At 40.8% G+C, this 17,955-nt stretch overlaps 1 long non-coding RNA gene across 2 annotated transcripts in view; it reads right to left on the reverse strand.

Annotated features, from left to right (window-relative positions):
• The window catches only part of LOC130540665 (uncharacterized), a 40,373-nt gene that overhangs the window by 12,301 nt on the left and 10,117 nt on the right, over positions 1-17,955 (reverse strand). The window contains exon 4 of one of the 2 annotated variants that reach the window (XR_008954655.1): positions 4,599-4,730. The exons of the other annotated variant lie outside the window; for it this stretch is intronic. This is a non-coding gene — a long non-coding RNA (uncharacterized LOC130540665). The remainder of the gene's footprint in view (positions 1-4,598; positions 4,731-17,955) is intronic. 2 annotated transcript variants of the gene reach the window in all.

The raw sequence follows: 17,955 nt of genomic DNA on the forward strand, positions 1-17,955 counted from the left end.
CCTGGTTCAAGCAATTCCCCTGACTCAGCCTCCTGAGTAGCTGGGATTGCAGGCACCCGCCACCACGCCCAGCTAATTTTTTTGCGTTTTTAGTAGAGACGGGGTTTCACTATGTTGGTCAGGCTGGTCACGAACTCCTGACCTCATGATCCACCCACCTCGGCCTCCCAAAGTGCTGGGATTACAGGTGTGAGCCACCGTGCCCAGCTAAGAAATAATATTTTAAAAAATTTTTACAAATACTATACCAATGTTATAACCTGGGAAATGTGCAGACATATTCAGTGTGAATGAAAAAGGACGCAGTTACAGGACACAGACCAAATAGAGAAATAACAATGAACACTCTCATGGTATTTACATGCCAGGCCCTGTTCTAAGTGTTTGACATATATGAGCTTATTCAATGCTCATAATAGCCTTATAACTTGCATACTGCTAGCAGGCCCATTTGAAAGATTAAGATGAAGCACAAAGAGGCACTTACAAAGACCACACAGTCTGAACTTGAAACCGGGCAGTGGAGCCCAAGAACCAGTGAATGCTCTTGACCACCTTTCTTCTTAATTTCTGGTCCCAACCACTCTTCCAGTCTACCTCGAAGCAGAATTCAGTGATATTACTGTAACTTTAAGCAGATCAAGGGCAGCCAGGAGCAGGATGGGAAAAGGCAGAGATGTTGAAGGAAACATGGAGACGGGAGGAATGAAGCTGGACAACCGGGCGTAGAGTAGCAGCACCAAAAGAAAAGGACAAGAAGTCAAGGAAGGGGAAGCTGGAAATGGGTTGACGGAGTTCATGGGCAAGGGTGAAAAGCAAGGAGGTTGAGAGAGAGTAAAGAGATCATGATGTTGCTCTGGAGAGGCTGAGGATGAGTTCAGATGATGAAGGGGTGGGAAGCCGCAGGAAGAGGGGACACAGACAGCTAAGGAGACTAGAGACCCAGGGGAAGCCATGAGGGAGCCAGTCTGGGAAGTAGAGCCAAGAAGAGATGCGTTTAGAAACGAGGACTTGGGTCCAGAAAGATAAAATAGAAAGGGGACAAATAAAGAGAAGGAGACAAAATGAAAAGGGAAGGTCCTCTCCTTGGGCATTCCAAAGGCCATCATGCCCTATGGTCTAGATAAGAGAGCATTTGTTAATAAAAATTAAAAGACTTGGATCTAGCACCAGTGATTTTTCATTTTGTTCATCCATTCCCTAACAGCTTGTGAGCATTCACTTCTAAAATAATAGAGACAGAAGAGACCAAGCCAGAATGACATTTCCCATCCACTCAATACATGTCTCAGTCCTGTCAGTGGGGCAACCACAGAGGAGGGATTGAGCAATAGAAACCCATTTTTACTGCCTTTAAAGGGCTATTTAAACACGCCACAGAGAACATGGCCCAATTCAGTGAAAGAGAAGCTCTTAGCAGCAGCTGCCTGCTCCACTTGGACTGTGTGGATACACGCTCTGTCTCCACAGTGTCACAATTCTTCAACATGGGGAGGGCTGGCCTTGTGTCACATTTACCTGAGCGACCTAGGTTCCCAAATGTCTAAAAGAATGTGACTGAAGAGTCAAAGGCATACAGACAAAGACAATTTAGGAATATTTTGCTTATTGACCAAATAGGTGGGAATTCTTGCACGCAACAGATTGCCTTCTGAATACAATCCAAGTGCAGGGCCTCCCTTTATCATTCCAGCCCTCACATTCCAGGACTTCCCAAACTTACCTGATGTTAGCAATCACTTCCAGTACTTGCTTTAAAAAGAAAAGCGTTTGCCAAAAAAAAAAAGTGCCCCCGAGATTCTGAATTAATAGATTTAGGCGAAACCTAAAAAGAAACTTCTTTTTTTTTTTTTTTTTTTTTTTATTCCCACAGATACGAACACTTACAGAAGTAATTCTTTTGGTCTGACATGTTCAGGAGGCTCTGGTGTGCCCTATTCACCACCTAAACTGCATTTCTTTCTGTCGTTTAGTTTCGTTTTGTTTTGTTTGAGACAGGACCTCGCTCTGTCACCCAGGCTGGAGTGCAGTGGTGCCATTACAGCTCACTGTAGCTTCGACTTCCTGGGGCTCAGGTAGGTGATCCTTCCACCATGCCCAGCTAATTTTTGTATTTGTGGTAGAGACACGGTTCCTCATGTTGCCCAGGCTAGCCTCGAACTCTTGGGTTTAAGAGATCCACCCACCTTGGCCTCCCAGAGTGCTGGGATGGCAGGTGTGAGCCACTGCGCCTGGTCTAAACTGCATTTCTTTTTGCTCAAATAGTTCCCACTTCTTTCCTACCCATACTCTTTACATCACACATCTACCTATGCCAACTTCTAGATTCCCCAGCTTCTGCCACCACATACTATGCTCTCCTATTGAAATCCTTGAAATTCTAGCCAATTCTCAGCTGGGATTTCTTGACCTCCCAACTTGAAAGTGGTCTCTTCCTGTCCACTCTAACATGCAATCCAGTTTGTACTTGTCTTGTGGCACATGCTCCCATTTTACCTCGCTATAGGAATAGTACCCGTCATACCTCCTTGCTAGACTGCAAACGTGTTGAAGGCAGTAGCTATGTCTTCGGATAGCCCCCCAGATATCAAATGCTTAGCACAGTGCATGGGCCATTGTGTCTCCTCCGGAAGGAATATTCCTCCCTTCCCTTTTCTCTTTCATACCCCTTCTGTGCATAGCAACAGGCTTTGCATACAGTATCTGTTTACTAAATGTATGTTGAATAAATGAGCAACTGAAATAAGAACTTTTGGAGACTTTTGTTAATTTGTGTTACTTTTTGATTCAGATAAAACACGCTTGGGAAAAAGTACCTGGAGGCATTTAGCATACAGAAAGGAGATGTTTTGTTTTTCTCTATAGGCAACTCATAAATTACAATGCCAAAGTCTTGGCTGTTGAATTTTGGGACATTTTTAGAATAAACAAGCATTTAACTGAGTATCTAGAATGTTATACAGAGCTCTTCAGAGAACTAAAGAAGGATACAAAATAAATGGGGGAAAGGTTCTCCTATTCTCATCAACACAGAGTTTTGTTTAAATATAACGAAATACATGGGGCGCAGCAGCTCACACCTATAATCCCAGCACTTTGGGAGGCGGAAGCGGGAGGATGGCTTTGTTACAGTAGGTAACTAGTCAGGCATAACCAGGGTAGGAGAGGGCTCCCCACCACACCTCACCAGCAAAGTCAGGCAACCATCAGGTGATGGTCAGGCAGTTGTCCCACTGCCTCTCTAAAATAATAATTGGTTACAGCCAGCATCAAAGAAAGGCAGGTCCCCTATAGATAGAAAACACCTGAAATTGGTGATTGACAGCTTCTCAATTAAGATCTCAGGAACTGGGCGAGCGGGCTCAAGCATGAGCATTAAGAACCAAAATGGCAGAGTATGACCTTCCCGGGTCATTCCACCTGAAAAGGGACGAAGTCCCAGGCAAGCATGTGCCAGACTCCAGTAAACACACTGTGCATGCTCACCTCCCAGGCGCCAATTGGCCACTGCACATGCTGGCAGGTCACCCTAAGGGAAGAATCAAGGAAAAAGGGACACAGGAGCCCGGAAGTATGCCAACATATAACACCCTAAGTCAAAGGTCAAAAGCCGCACTTGACCTCCAAGATGCCCGCTTGGGCCTTTTCCAAGTGTACTTTCCTTCCTTTCCTTCCTTCCTGCCCTAAAGCTTTTTAATGAACTTCCATTCCTGCTCTGAAACTTGCCTCCGTCTATTTTTCTGCTTTATGCCTCTCAGTCGAATTCTTTCTTCTGAGGAGGCAAGAACTGAGGTTGCTGCAGACCCCTATGGATTCGCTACTGGAAACTCAGATAACTTCCACTAGTAACAGCTTGAGCCAGGAGTTCAAGACCAGCCTGAGCAACATAAGGAGACAGTCTCTACAAAAAAAAATTGTTTTTAATTAGCTGGGCAAGCTGGGCTGGAGGATCACTTGAGTCCGGGAGGTTGAGGTTGCAGTGAGCTGTGATGGCACCACAGTACTCCAGCCTGGGTGACAGAGCAAGACCCTGTCTCCAAATATATATGTGTGTGTGTGTGTATGTGTGTGTGTGTAGAGTCTCACTTTATATAGATAGATACATAGATATATCTCTATACCCAATATTATATTATTAAATCATTATATTATGAAATATATTAAATACAATCATTATATTATTAAAATATTAATTGTTGCAGCAATTTCGCTTAGTGGAAATTTCAGCCAATGTGCCAATTATTACCAATTATTCCAACTGCCACAAGAGATTGTTTTGCTCACTTTAGATGATGAAGTGATCTATAAATTGATTCTTCAGTTCATTCTCCAGTTTCTTATTTTTTTTCTTTTTTTTTTTTTTTTTTGAGATGGAGTCTCTCTTTTGTCACGCAGGCTGGAGTGCAGTGGCGCGATCTCGGCTCACTGCAACCTCTGCCTCCCAGGTTCAAGCAATTCTCTGGCTTCAGCTCCCTGAGTAGCAGGATTACAGGCACCTGCCACCACTACTGGCTAATTTTTGTATTTTTAATAGAGACAGAGTTTTGACATATTGGCCAGGCTGATCTTGAACTCCTGACCTCAGGTGATCCGCCCACCTTGGCCTTCCAAAGTGCTGGGATTATAGGCATGAGCCACTGCGCCTGTCCAATTCTCCAGTTTCTTGAGTTGAAATTAAGCTTTCTTCAGTTCCATCTTGATGTGTAACCCTGGCTTTGCTAGGTCCTCTCCTGCAAAATACCAATTTAATTGGATAATGATCACTTGTCCTTGTATTATTCTTATAAACATCCCTATACAACTGGATGTAATTTCTTCAGAAATCAGGGAGAATTCTACATAGCAAAGAAATCTTTTCCAGATATACTTTTGAGATTGTGTATTAGTATTATGATATAAAACTACAAAACAGCCATGTTCTGATGTTGACCGTGTAACTATGACCACATTATGGCAAGCATACATTCACATTTAAAAAAAGAAAAAAACTTTAAAAACACAATTAACCAATGTTTCTTAACATCCAGCTATTTGGCATTACAAAAACAAAACATCTGGCTAGCAATTACATGTATTTAGTTATCACAAAGATATTTTGCTTCCTATAAGACTGTATAAGAATCTTAAAAATCTTATTAAATTTTTTTGATAATCACCTCCATGGTCAAAGTAATCAAGGTAACAGAAATTTGAAATGTAAATTGTTTCCTGCCTTCAAACAATGCTCATTGTTGTTGGCTCTAACCTCTGATGAATGCATAGCTTGTAAATTTCTTCTGAATGCATTGCATTCCAATCTTCACAAGTGAGGACTTTAAATAGCAGCTTATCATTATGTCAAAATTCCTTAATGCTTTTACACCAGAAAGAAGGCATATAAGGAAAATAAGAAATCGAACGGTTCCAGACCATCACACTGCTATTTATATTGTAAATGGGACACACAGTGACCTCTAAGAATTGTAATTGTTCAACTGTACGATACAGCTGGTACATATAAAAGATGAGTTCTTTAGGAACTGGTTAAACAAAAAGATTCATTTGGAACTAGCTCTAATGCCTTTCAGTTACATAACGTAAGATGTGAAAAACTTCTATGCATATGTCCTGTGGCATTATACAAAAATAGCATCTCTCAGTGCAACTTGATCACCAGATAATACTGAGGATGGAGACAGGTAACAAGTAACAATAAATTGTGGCTATGCAGCTTTAACCAGAAAAAAGAAAAAAGTAACCTGGTGAACTCTCCAGTTAGTAATCAGGCTCCTTTCATTCATTTGAATTATAAATACAGAGAGAAGAAAAGAAAGAAAAGATCCACAAATATTTTACCTCAATTAATTCCAACAGAATGTTGGAACGTGTATGTCAGACTCGACCGTTATTAAGCCTGGTATATAATTACAGCAAAACATATTGCAGAATCTTGAAGCAATCATTTTCATTTTTCATTTCTACTTCATGGCTAAAAATTACCATTTCAAATTTTGATGAGTAATCCACATCAATTTTGGATATTTTAAAAGTCACATAGACCTGAAGACATTACAAAATTTACAAGAACATTCAGATACAGGTAACTGTAGTTATCAGATAGGATGCTACAATATTAGCACTGCTTTTTTAGAATGATACCTATGTGGTAAGTAGAAAAACAAATGTATACCCTTTATCCTCCTCAGTTATATCTATATGACTGAAATAGCACCTGAGGCAGAATAATCATTTCTGATTCAAATGATTTCTGTATTCAAATGATTACAAAATAATCATTTGAATGTGAAATGTTGTATGCCAGTTAAGACAGCTCTGATGCTCTCCTTTACCAGAATGTAAGCTCTTTTAGGGCAGAATTATTCGCATGCCTAGTGCTGATGACCTCTGTGCCTAGAATAGTATCTGACATATATTTAGGTGCTCACTAAATATTTGTTGAAAGTATGAGTGAATTCAGTCTTTGAACAAATACTTCCTGAGAGTCTTTTTTTTGTGTGTGTGGAGACAGGTTCTCACTCTATTGCCCAGGCTAGAGTGCAGTGGTGCAATCTCAGCTCACTGCAACCTCTGCCTCCCAGGTTCAAGTGATCCTCCCACCTCAGCCTCCCGAGTAGCTGGAATTGAAGGCGCACACCACCACACCGAGCTAATTTTTGTATATTTAGTAGAGACGAGGTTTCGCCATGTTTCCCAGGCTGGTCTTGAACTCCTGAGCCCAGGCAATCCACCGGCCTCGGCCTCCCAAAGTGTTGAGATTACAGGCATGAGCCACCGCGCCTAGCCTGAGAGTCTTGGTTAACTATCACAGGTGTGATACCTAAATATAGGATACTAGGATACTTGGCCTTCAGAGAAAATAGAGGGCATTTCAAACCAGGTGACCACAAACCTACTGTTTAGGTAATTTGAAAGGAAAACAAAAAAAAGAAACAATTGAGAACTTAGCCTTGGTTCCTTCTGTGAAAGCAGCAGAGTAAGATAGTAAGGAGGAACTTCAGGAAATTTAGCCTGAGGTTGTGAACAGTCAGTCTGGTGTGCTTCAGTCTAGACATTTTGGGAGAAGAAAAAGGGGACTAGCAAAATTTCACACAACTATATGCGTGGCCATGTTATTGTTTGTTTGCTTTTAATTGTTGTCTAAATTTCTGATTTCTGAAAGGGGCTCTAGCAGAAGTGATAAAGAAGCTACTCTGGCCATGTTGGTCATCAAAACAAACCAGGAGGAATTACCTGTTCTCATAAGAGTTCAAGTCCAGTTTTTCCAACTCCAGAGACAGAACATTTGCCTGAGAAATGAAACTTTCTGAGGGTCATCCAAAACAAGCCCAAAAGCCTTTTGAGGTTCTCCAACTGCTACTTATCTTCTACCATAATTCTGCTTATAATTATAAGTTTGTCTGATATGATCCCTGATCCATTTTTTTTACATATGTCAATTTTTCTGTTTTATAGTTGTGCTAGGAGTGGTTTAAAGTTGTGGTGTCATAGAAGTTAAATCGGACAAACTTTTTAAGTGCTACCAAAATTACCTGAAATGTGTGCGTGTGTATATATATACACATATAAATATACATATATATTCTTTATATAGCTTATCTCTGATTCATTTCATTGGGTTTAATACAGTGGGATATGTTAAAATATAAATAAAGTGCATCTTTTTCTGTGATTAGTAAAAAGCTGTTCCTAAGATTTGCTTAACCTCTGCTGTGTGCAATTGCCAATGGATCCCATTAGAGGGTTGGTTTGATGCTGGCTAATCTGAATTCCCAGCAGTTCAGGCTGAAGGAATTGTTTCAGGGCACTGAGACCAATCAGGAGAAAAGACATCCAACAACAGAATTGCTATAGGATTGTCACACTATCTGTTTACATTTTGATGATACTGTTTAGAAGACAATGTTCAGGCACTGTTCTTGCTGAATGTTTAATGTGCCCAAGTATCAAACTGAGTGCTCTACTGCAGGACCCCAGGTGTGTCTTCTTTCTTTAAGCTTAGGCAGAAAGCACAGCAGCCTCCCACTGCTGTTGTATAATTCATTCCAAGCTTTGCTTGATTTTGTGGACCCAGACAGTGCCCCGACCTAAGCTACCTCTAAGTAACACACACCCTTGACTCAACACAAAGCCAGCCCCGCCCACTTCTGCATGTAAAGACCCAAAGTGCTTGCCTTCCAGAGGGTGGTTTCTCACAGCAGTGAGTAGGAATAAACATTGAGTCAGACAAATGATCAATGGCTGCTCTTTGGAGGAACCAGTACTCTTTGCTTTGCTTTTAGATGGGTGAGCTCGGAGGCACTAAAAGATTCGTTTCTATAGCATCATTTATTCTGGGGCAACAAAAAATGGTTTGGCAGTCTCTTCCAATTGTTTTTATTTTGTATTATTTGATATATTTACTACATGACCCAGCTATCCTACTCCTAGGTATTTACCTAAGATAAATGAAAACATGCTCATAGAAAAATGGGTACACCTCTATTCATAATCGCTAAAAATGGGAGGCAATCCAAATGTTCTTCATTCAGTGAATGGATAAATAGCCATTGGATGGAATGCTACTCAGCAATAAAAAGGAGCAAACCACTGATACATGCAACAACTTGGATGAATCTCAAATGCATTAGGGTGAATGAAAAAAGGCAGTCTCAAAAAGTGGCATACTGTAAGACTCCATTAAAACAACACTTTCAAAAATATGTATACAACCATAGCAACAAAGAACAGATCAATACTTACCAAGGATTATTTGTGAGAGCAGAGGATTGACCTAGAGGGTGATGGAATTATTCTATATCCTGAATGTGGTGGTGGTTACACAAATCTCTGCAAGTGTCAAAACTCATAGAATAGGCCGGGTACAGTGGCTCACGCCTGTAATCCCAGCACTTTGGGAGGCCAAGGTGGGTGGATCACCTGAGGTCAGGAGTTTAAGACCAGCCTGGCCAACATGGCGAAACCCCATCTCTACTTAAAAAAAAAAATGTTAGCCAGGCGTAGTGGTGCATGCCCGTAATGCCAGCTACTTGGGAGTTTGAGGCAGGAGAATCGCTTGAACCCGGGAGGCAGAGATTGCAGTGAGCTGAGACTGCACCACTGCATTCCAGCCTGGGTGACAGAGGGAGACTGTCTCAAAAAAAAAAAAAATCACTCATAGGATAAAAAATCAAAGTCAATGTCGACTTTACTGTTTGTGAATTTAAATAATCCAAAACAAACACACACTGAGTGGTGGGAATAGCAGAAAACTAGTATTTGAAGAGACCATAGGTGAAAATTTTCCAGAGTTCTTCCACCATTTCTGAGGAGTGATGGCCCAGGGAGAGAACAAAACCTGCAGAAGTGAGTGCATCTCAGCACAGATGATAAGCTCTCTAGTTGCTCTTGGAACCAGAGTGATACATCCGCCACCATCACTCTGGATACAGACAGAAGCCATGGAGTATGATTACCATTTGAGGGGTTCCAATGACTCCCCACCACCACCCCTTAGCCTGCCATGACCTGAAATTGTTAGCATTAGAGACCTTCCCCAGGCTTAAAGCAGGTGTCTTCATTGTGCTATTCCCATATAAACATGCTAACTAGGAAAAAGAATCCATTATCACTTTACCAAGAGGTTTCTCAGATAAAATAGATTCAGAATTCTGGGAGAACAGCACACAAGGCAGCTGTATTTGCTGAAAGGACAGAGAGGAGAAGGCTGGATCAAGGGAAGTTACCAAGTAAGGGAGCCCTAAGGAAATCAGCGGAAGCAACAAAGGCCACCAGTGAGGACAGTTCCCCAAGAGGGGACAAGGCAGCCGTGTCAACACAATTCATTGCCCATAAACACCATGTCTGTGTCCATCAATATTAAAATCAGCCCAAGCTGCAGAGCACATGAACTATGCATAATGGATCTCATAATTTAAACCTGACTGATTGTAAGTTCCTCAGAGACAGGACCTATTTATCTCAGGGTAGTGATCCTTTCTGTGCTCCCAGAAGGAGCTTAATAGTTTTCCAAATGAATGGAATGGATGATTGAACATGCAAAGTTTATTAAGGAGGTCAGACTGATGATGACAACACCTCAACCAAATCCCTTTCAAGTTTCTCTTTCCCATTTTCCATGCTGAAACTCTTTGGTCCATAAAACGAATTCTCATACCTTGTCAGAGTAGAAGCACTGCCTTAGAACCACATAAACACTTCCTCTGAGTTTACAGAAGTGGATTAAATGAACAGGGCAATATCATATATTTTTCTCAGTAGTTGGGACAATTTTTCCTGGACTATGTTTTCTTCCTCTTTAACCTGTCCCGCCTTGACCTACCTTGTCCCTGCCATGTCCTCACTCTACCATGCTAAAAATTCATTTTACTATTCTCAAGAAACATTCTCCTCCTCTGGAAAATAGCAAAGTTTAGAGATCAACTACATTTCTGAAATCCAATCTCAAAAATGACTCCAATACCATCTAAATGTGTTGACCAGGCTGGGCGCGATGGCTCACGCCTGTAATCCCAGCACTTTGGGAGGCCAAGGCAAGAGGATTGTTTGAGTTCTAGACCAGCCTGGGCAACACAGTGAGACCTCGTATCTATTATTTTTAAAAAATAAATAAATAAATAAAAATATGTTGACTGTCTAAGAGTTGAGGTAGGTAATTGGACATAGGTTTCATTTGCTCTGTTCTGGAATTAGCATCTTTCTTTTAAATTTCACTACCACACACATTAGTCTTCTTTTTTCCTTCCTTTTTTTAAATATGGACATCAGAACAATTATTCAGTTATTATACAGATGCACCAATACACATCGCCAAAGGACATTGTACACAATAATCCTTATTACATTTATCTTCATGCACAAAGGATATTTCCCTTTGAACAATGCCTTTCTCTGATAAACTTGTTTAGTACAGGAAGCAGTTACATAGAATTCTATCTCCAACAAGTATTATCTGGTTGTCTGGGTGCTTTTTACTGTCAGTTTTTATTGAAATTGTATTTTTATGTATGCATGCACGTTTACTATAGACCATACATACAGTAATCACACACAAACACGTGAACTGTGACTGTCTGAAGACTTCTGTACTGTGCGGAAGCATGAAAATGTTAAGCAGGCATCACTGGTACTGGCTCTAGCCACATAGTATCTCTTTTCATTAAAACAGAACTTTTTTCAGCAGTAAGAGCATGGCAAGACCTGAAGGAGGTCCAGTCTTCTGGCATAGAAGCGGAGACACAGCTCTACTGTTTAACACTGAAATGCTATTTATTAGATAAACATTACATTGAAATAGCCAAAGAACATACAAGGCCATTACAAGAGTGAGCTTTTTTTTTTTGCCACCACTTATTTCTTTTTATGTTATCTTCTTAAAGAAGGACTTTCATACCAGAGCAACCTTGGGGAAAATGAGACCCACAAAAACAGCATTCATGGTGGCGATTTTCTAGACCCTCCATTCTATTATTTTGGATATTTCCTTTTGAACATGGCTTTCTTTCCCACAGCTATGCTTGGCCTCCTGGTTTGCAATGATGTTATGTCTGTGTTGGTGACTTCCCCAACTGCCACTGGGAAAATTAGTGCCACAAATTTAATATAAAGAGCTAAATTCTAGCCTCAGTTGTTTCACTCTAATTCAAGGACTCTTTGGCTATAAATGTAGTCCTGATACGGTCTTTTTTTTTTTTTACTACTTTCAGGAATGGATGAAAAAAAAGGCAAAAATAAAATCCATATGCCAGATATATGGTATCCAATATATGCCAATCCATATGCCAATATTGTATCCAATTCCTCCCAACTTTATCAACAAATATTTATCAGGCACCTTCCATTTGAAAGACAGCAGGGGCTACTAGAAAATGAGAAACAATATTATTGTCAAAGAACTTTTGATCTATAGGAACACAAGAGGAAGAAAATCTGACTACCATAGATGCAACCACTTCTAGGCGTGCACTGAAAGAAAAATACAAATACATGGAAATTGGGAGAATGAAGAAAGTAGATTAATAAAGCTTTCATGAAGAAAAATGATTTGAGCTGGGTCTTAAAGAATGATTAAAAGTGCAAAAGTATGAAATTGGAGAAAATAGAGAACGACGTACCACATCAGAAACAAGCTAATGAGGTGCATCTTGAAGAACAGCGTGTGGCCGTGTACCATTTGGGCAGCATACGTTGCCTTCATGTGGCTCTCCAGCTCTGGCTCATGCTAACCAGTGTCCCAGGCTTTTAAGGGAAGGGTTGACTTGACCTGTAATTGGCATGGCCCAAGAGAGCCAAGGTCAGAAAGAAATTAGGTTAGAACTGCCAGGCGCGGTGGCAATCCCAGCACTTTGGGAGGCTGAGGTGGGTGGATCACTTGAGGTCAGGAGTTTGAGACCAGCCTGGCCAATATGGTGAAACCCCATCTCTACTAAAAATACTAAAATTAGCCGGGTGTGGTGGCACACGACTGTATTCCCAGCTACTAAGGAGGCTGAGGCAGGAAAATTGCTTGAACCCGGGAGGTGGAGGTTGCAGTGAGCCGAGAGTGTACCACTGCACTGCAGCCTGGGCAACAGAGTGAGACTGCATCTCAAAAAAAAAAAAAAAGAAAAGAAAAGAAAAAGAAATTATGTTGGACCTATTTGTAATCTAAAGAATCAGAAGACAGATCCTAAGAATGTTAAGATAAATTGAATACATATTGCTAAAAATGAATAAAAACTTCAAACTCCTGAAGCTCACTGTTATTAGTTGTAGAACCAAATGAGGCTCAGTAAATAATCTTTTCAGTAATGAATGAATTCATGATGGAAAGAGTCAAAAAATTTATAAAGATTTTGCAGGTTGGTAAAACTATTAGTAACTGTTAGATTTTGGTCAATCTACCTGGAAACAGAGGTTTCAAATCTGTCCATTTTTGCTAACATAAACAACATTTAAAACATGGCCTGTTTAAAGATTGTTCATATTCAAATATCTAAACTATTTCATTGGGCATACATGTGTTCTCCTAGAGCATGCTTTTGTAGCTAGAGATGGGGAGAAATTCTTGGAGCAACCCACACTTGATTTCATGGTTGTTGAAAATCAGAGTGTTTCTTAACTTTCTTCTTGAGCCTCCACATTTTAAAGAGAACTGCTATAACAGTATTTATGCCTATAATTTCCTAACATCACCTAGCAAGATATAAAATGTAAGACAGAAAAGATCAATTGCTGCTGAAAATGCAACCTCATCACAATTTATTTTTAAAGCCCAGGACTAATGAAAAAAGAGTAAATCTATTTGTGTTTAAAGAAAAGCTTTCTTCAGTTCTACTTTAAGAGATGATTAATGGCAGTGATTTTCTTGTGTGTTCCGCTGATCCTACTGAACTGCCTTCCCTGAATTCAAGTGGCAGTTGGGGCTAAATAGCTTTATATCTTCTGGTATCACATGTCCTGGCTCAAATGTAATTACAAGTTTCTAGAGGCTGAATATAAAGAACTCATTTAGAACAGCTGTTTAGGTTGTTTACTATAGACCATACATACAGTTACTCAGAACTGTAAACTCATTCAGTTACTAATAGGCCTTTTAAAAAATGAATAAACCTCTTGAAACTGGGAGGTTTGACTTTAATCAGTGCTCCAATGTTCAATCTTGCCTTTGCCGTTAGACCCAAGTCCAAAAGTGGGGTTTGATTTTGTGCCATTACAGCAGTCTGTGTGCTCACCCTGACCTGATTCTCCAGTGCTCACTAAACTGCCTTAGCAGCTGACAACTAAAAAAAGGAAGTGCCTCTTTATCTGCTAAAGAGAAATGACAGCTGTCAATCTGGAACTATGAGTCACAGAGAGCCGCTCCTGGTTCACTCTATAGTTTTAAAGCAACAATAATCCCAGAAAAATTCTAAAGAGCAAATTGGTACCCTCAGTGTGTTTTGAGTTTGGTTTGTGTTGTTTTCATTTTAAGCTTTCATTTGTATAGTCAATATTTTGTCCTTGTTTTTCTTCAGCTTCCTTTTAACCAAAAAAAGGTAAAATTGTGTATTTTCTACCCTGTTTCAAAAGTTGAAAAATTCTGTGACACAAATAATTGTGAAAAGCAACCCATCACACAGCTGAGTGTTACAGTTTCCACGAGGCAGTAATAATATTAGCTAAATTAAACACTGCTGGAATTTTCATGAAATTGTGTTTATTTCTAATGAGATATTTTGAAACATTGAGATATTTTGAAATATCTCATTTCTAATGAGATATTTTGAGGTTGATTTGTTCTTTTTCAAATCAGCCTCATTTCTTTTCCCAGGAATAAAAAAGATTATTACTGTTGTTTATTTAATCTGGTAGCTCTCAGATTGCTTTTCACCCATATCCAAAACAAAATTATGAAGATCATATATCTTCAAATATAATATTTCCACATGTAATTGTGAGACCAGCTCTCTTGACTAGTAAATGACTGGAAAGATTGGGTTTCGTTACACAATAAATGGAATTTCTGCCATTTCTAATATTCTACTGTACGTATGTACATTCATGTATGGATATGTAGTCCTCATCACAATGGGCAAGAAGCATTCAAATAATAAGATCCCAGAACTATTGCTGCCAGGAATATCAAATGGGATGCACAAGAGATTTCATGCATCTGTATTTCTGCCCATGGGGAAATCTATTTTCAGTTCTATCTCCAAGCAGAGTTGCTTTTCCTGCCAGAGCTGGTTTAATACTCTCCTCCCAGTACTATGATATGCAGAATGCTGACTCTTTAAGGAGAACACACAAACCAAAGCATACACAAATGCAGGAGAGCATGCAGAAGTGTAGACTAGGGTGAGGGGGCCTCACTTAAGATGCAGCCATTGTTGCTCACAGGTGTTAAAAGAAGAACTTAAGACAAACTGAACTTAACAGAGTTCAGCTGAGCAAGGAACAATTCTCCAGTCAGGCAGCCCCCAAACCAGAATAGGTTCAGAACAACTTCTGCATGTGGTCACAAAGGATTTGTTGACAGAAAAAGGAAAGCAAGGTATGGAAAACTGAAGTGAGGTATCAAAATCACTGGATTGGTTACATCTCAGCCTGTGCCTTATTTGAACACGGTTTAAACAGTTGCTCACCTTAGATTGGCCAAAACTCAGTGATTGGTGCAAGAGTAGGTTACAGTCATTTGACGCAGCCTGTTAGGTTACAGTTCGCTACATATGGAGAAACTTTCAGACCAAACTTAAAACATGTAAAGAGGCAGCTTTAGGCTTAATTTAATGTGAGTATAACAGACGAGAATTTGCAGGGCATATTGGAGAAAAGCCAAGCCTCCTATAAAAATCAAACGATTTAATGAAAATGAATGTTTTAAAGACCTGAACTTGGAGCAAGAGAATAATGAAAGACTGATGATGGTCTGTGATTGCTCATAGCAGATACCAAAATTTCATGGACCTTGCACAGTGGCTTGTGGGGACCAGAACTGTTCATTCTATCAAAGGTTATTTCCAGGGGGTGGAACCAAGATGGCCGAATAGGAACAAGTCCAGTCTACAGCTCCCAGCCTGAGTGACACAGAAGATGGGTGATTTCTGCATTTCCAACTGAGGTACTGGGTTCATCTCACAGGTGAGTGTCGGACAGTAGGTGCAGGACAGTGGGTGCAGTGCACCAAGTGTGAGCCGAAGCAGGGCAAGGCATCGCCTCACCTGGGAAGCACAAGGGGTCAGGGAATTCCCTTTCCTAGTCAAAGAAAGGGGTGACAGACAGCATCTGGAAAATCAGGTCAATCCCACCCTAATACAGCACTTTTCCAACAGTCTTAGCAAACAGCACACCAGGAGATTATATCCTGCACCTGGCTCAGAGGGTCCTACGCCCACGGAGCCTCGCTCATTGCTAGCACAGCAGTCTGAGATCAAACTGCAAGGTAGCAGCGAGGCTGGGGGAGGGGCGCCCACCATAGCAGAGGCTTGCGTAGGTAAACAAAGCGGCCAGGAAGCTCGAACTGTGTGGAGCCCACCGCAGCTCAAGGAGGCTTGCCTACCTCTGTAGACTCCACCTCTGGGGGCAGGGCATAGCCAAACAAAAGGCAGCAGAAAACTCTGCAGACCTAAATGTCCCTGTCTGACAGCTTTGAAGAGAGTAGTGGTTCTCCCAGCACACAGCTGGAGATCTGAGAATGGACAGACTGCCTCCTCAAGTGGGTCCCTGACCCCCGAGTAGCCTAACTGGAAGGCACCCCCAGTAGGGGCAGACTGACACCTCACACAGCCGGGTACTCCTCTGAGACAAAACCTCCAGAGGAACGATCAGGCAGCAACATTTGCTGTTCACCAATACCCGCTGTTCTGCAGCCTCCGCTGCTGATACCCAGGCAAACAGGATCTGGAGTGGACCTCCAGCAAACTCCAACAGACCTGCAGCTGAGGGTCCTGACTGTTAGAAGGAAAACTAACAAACAGAAAGGACATCCACACCAAAACCCCATCTGTACGTCACCATCATCAAAGACCAAAGGCAGATAAAACCACAAAGATGGGGAAAAAACAGAGCAGAAAAACTGGGAACTCTAAAAATCAGAGTGCCTCTCCTCCTCCAAAGGAATGCAGCTCCTCAGCAGCAATGGAACAAAGCTGGACAGAGAATGACTTTGACAAATTGAGAGAAGAAGGCTTCAGATGATTAAACTACTCCAAGCTAAAGGAGGAAGTTCGAACCCATGGGAAAGAAGTTAAAAACCTTGAAAAAAAAATTAGACGAATGGCTAACAAGAATAACCAATGCAGAGAAGTTCTTAAAGGACCTGATGGAGCTGAAAACCATGGCATGAGAACTACGTGACGAATGCACAAGCCTCAGTAGCTGATTCAATCCATTGGAAGAAAGGGTATCAGTGATGGAATATCAAATGAATGAAATGAAGTGAGAGGAGAAGTTTAGAGAAAAAAGAATAAAAAGAAATGAACAAAGCCTCCAAGAAATATAGGACTATGTGAAAAGACCAAATCTACTTCTGATTGGTGTACCTGAAAGTGACGGTGAGAATGGAACCAAGTTGGAAAACACTCCGCAGGATATCATCCAGGAGAACTTCCCCAATCTAGCAAGGCAGGCCAACATTCAAATTCAGGAAATACAGAGAACGCCACAAAGATACTCCTCGAGAAGGGCAACTCCAAGACACATAATTGTCAGATTCACCAAAGCTGAAATGAAGGAAGAAATGTTAAGGGCAGCCAGAGAGAAAGGTCAGGTTACCCACAAAGGGAAGCCTATCAGACTAACAGCTGATTTCTCAGCAGAAACTCTACAAGCCAGAAGAGAGTGGGGGCCAATATTCAACATTCTTAAAGAAAAGAATTTTCAACCCAGAATTTCATATCCAGCCAAACTAAGCTTCATAAGTGAAGGAGAAATAAAATACTTTACAGACAAGCAAATGCTGAGAGATTTTGTCACCACCAGGCCTGCCCTAAAAGAGCTCCTGAAGGAAGCACTAAACATGGAAAGGAACAACCGGTACCAGCCACTGCAAAAACATACCAAATTGTAAAGACCATCGAGGCTAGGAAGAAACTGCATCAACTAACAAGCAAAATAACGAGCTAACATCATAATGACTGGATCAAATTCACACATAACAATATTACTTTAAATGTAAATGGGCTAAATGCTCCAATCAAAAGACACAGACTGGCAAATTGGATAAAGAGTCAAGACCCATCAGTGTGCTGTATTCAGGAAACCCATCTCACGGGCAGAGACACACATAGGCTCAAAATAAAGGGATGGAGGAAGATCTACCTAGCAAATGGAAAACAAAAAAAGGCAGGGGTTGCAATCCTAGTCTGTGATAAAACAGACTTTAAACCAACAAAGATCAAAAGAGACAAAGAAGGCCATTACATAATGGTAAAGGGATCAATTCAACAAGAAGAGCTAACTATCCTAAATATATATGCACCCAATACAGGAGCACCCAGA

This window comes from Pan paniscus, chromosome 10, assembly GCF_029289425.2.
Source record: "Pan paniscus chromosome 10, NHGRI_mPanPan1-v2.0_pri, whole genome shotgun sequence".
NCBI lineage: Eukaryota > Metazoa > Chordata > Mammalia > Primates > Hominidae > Pan > Pan paniscus.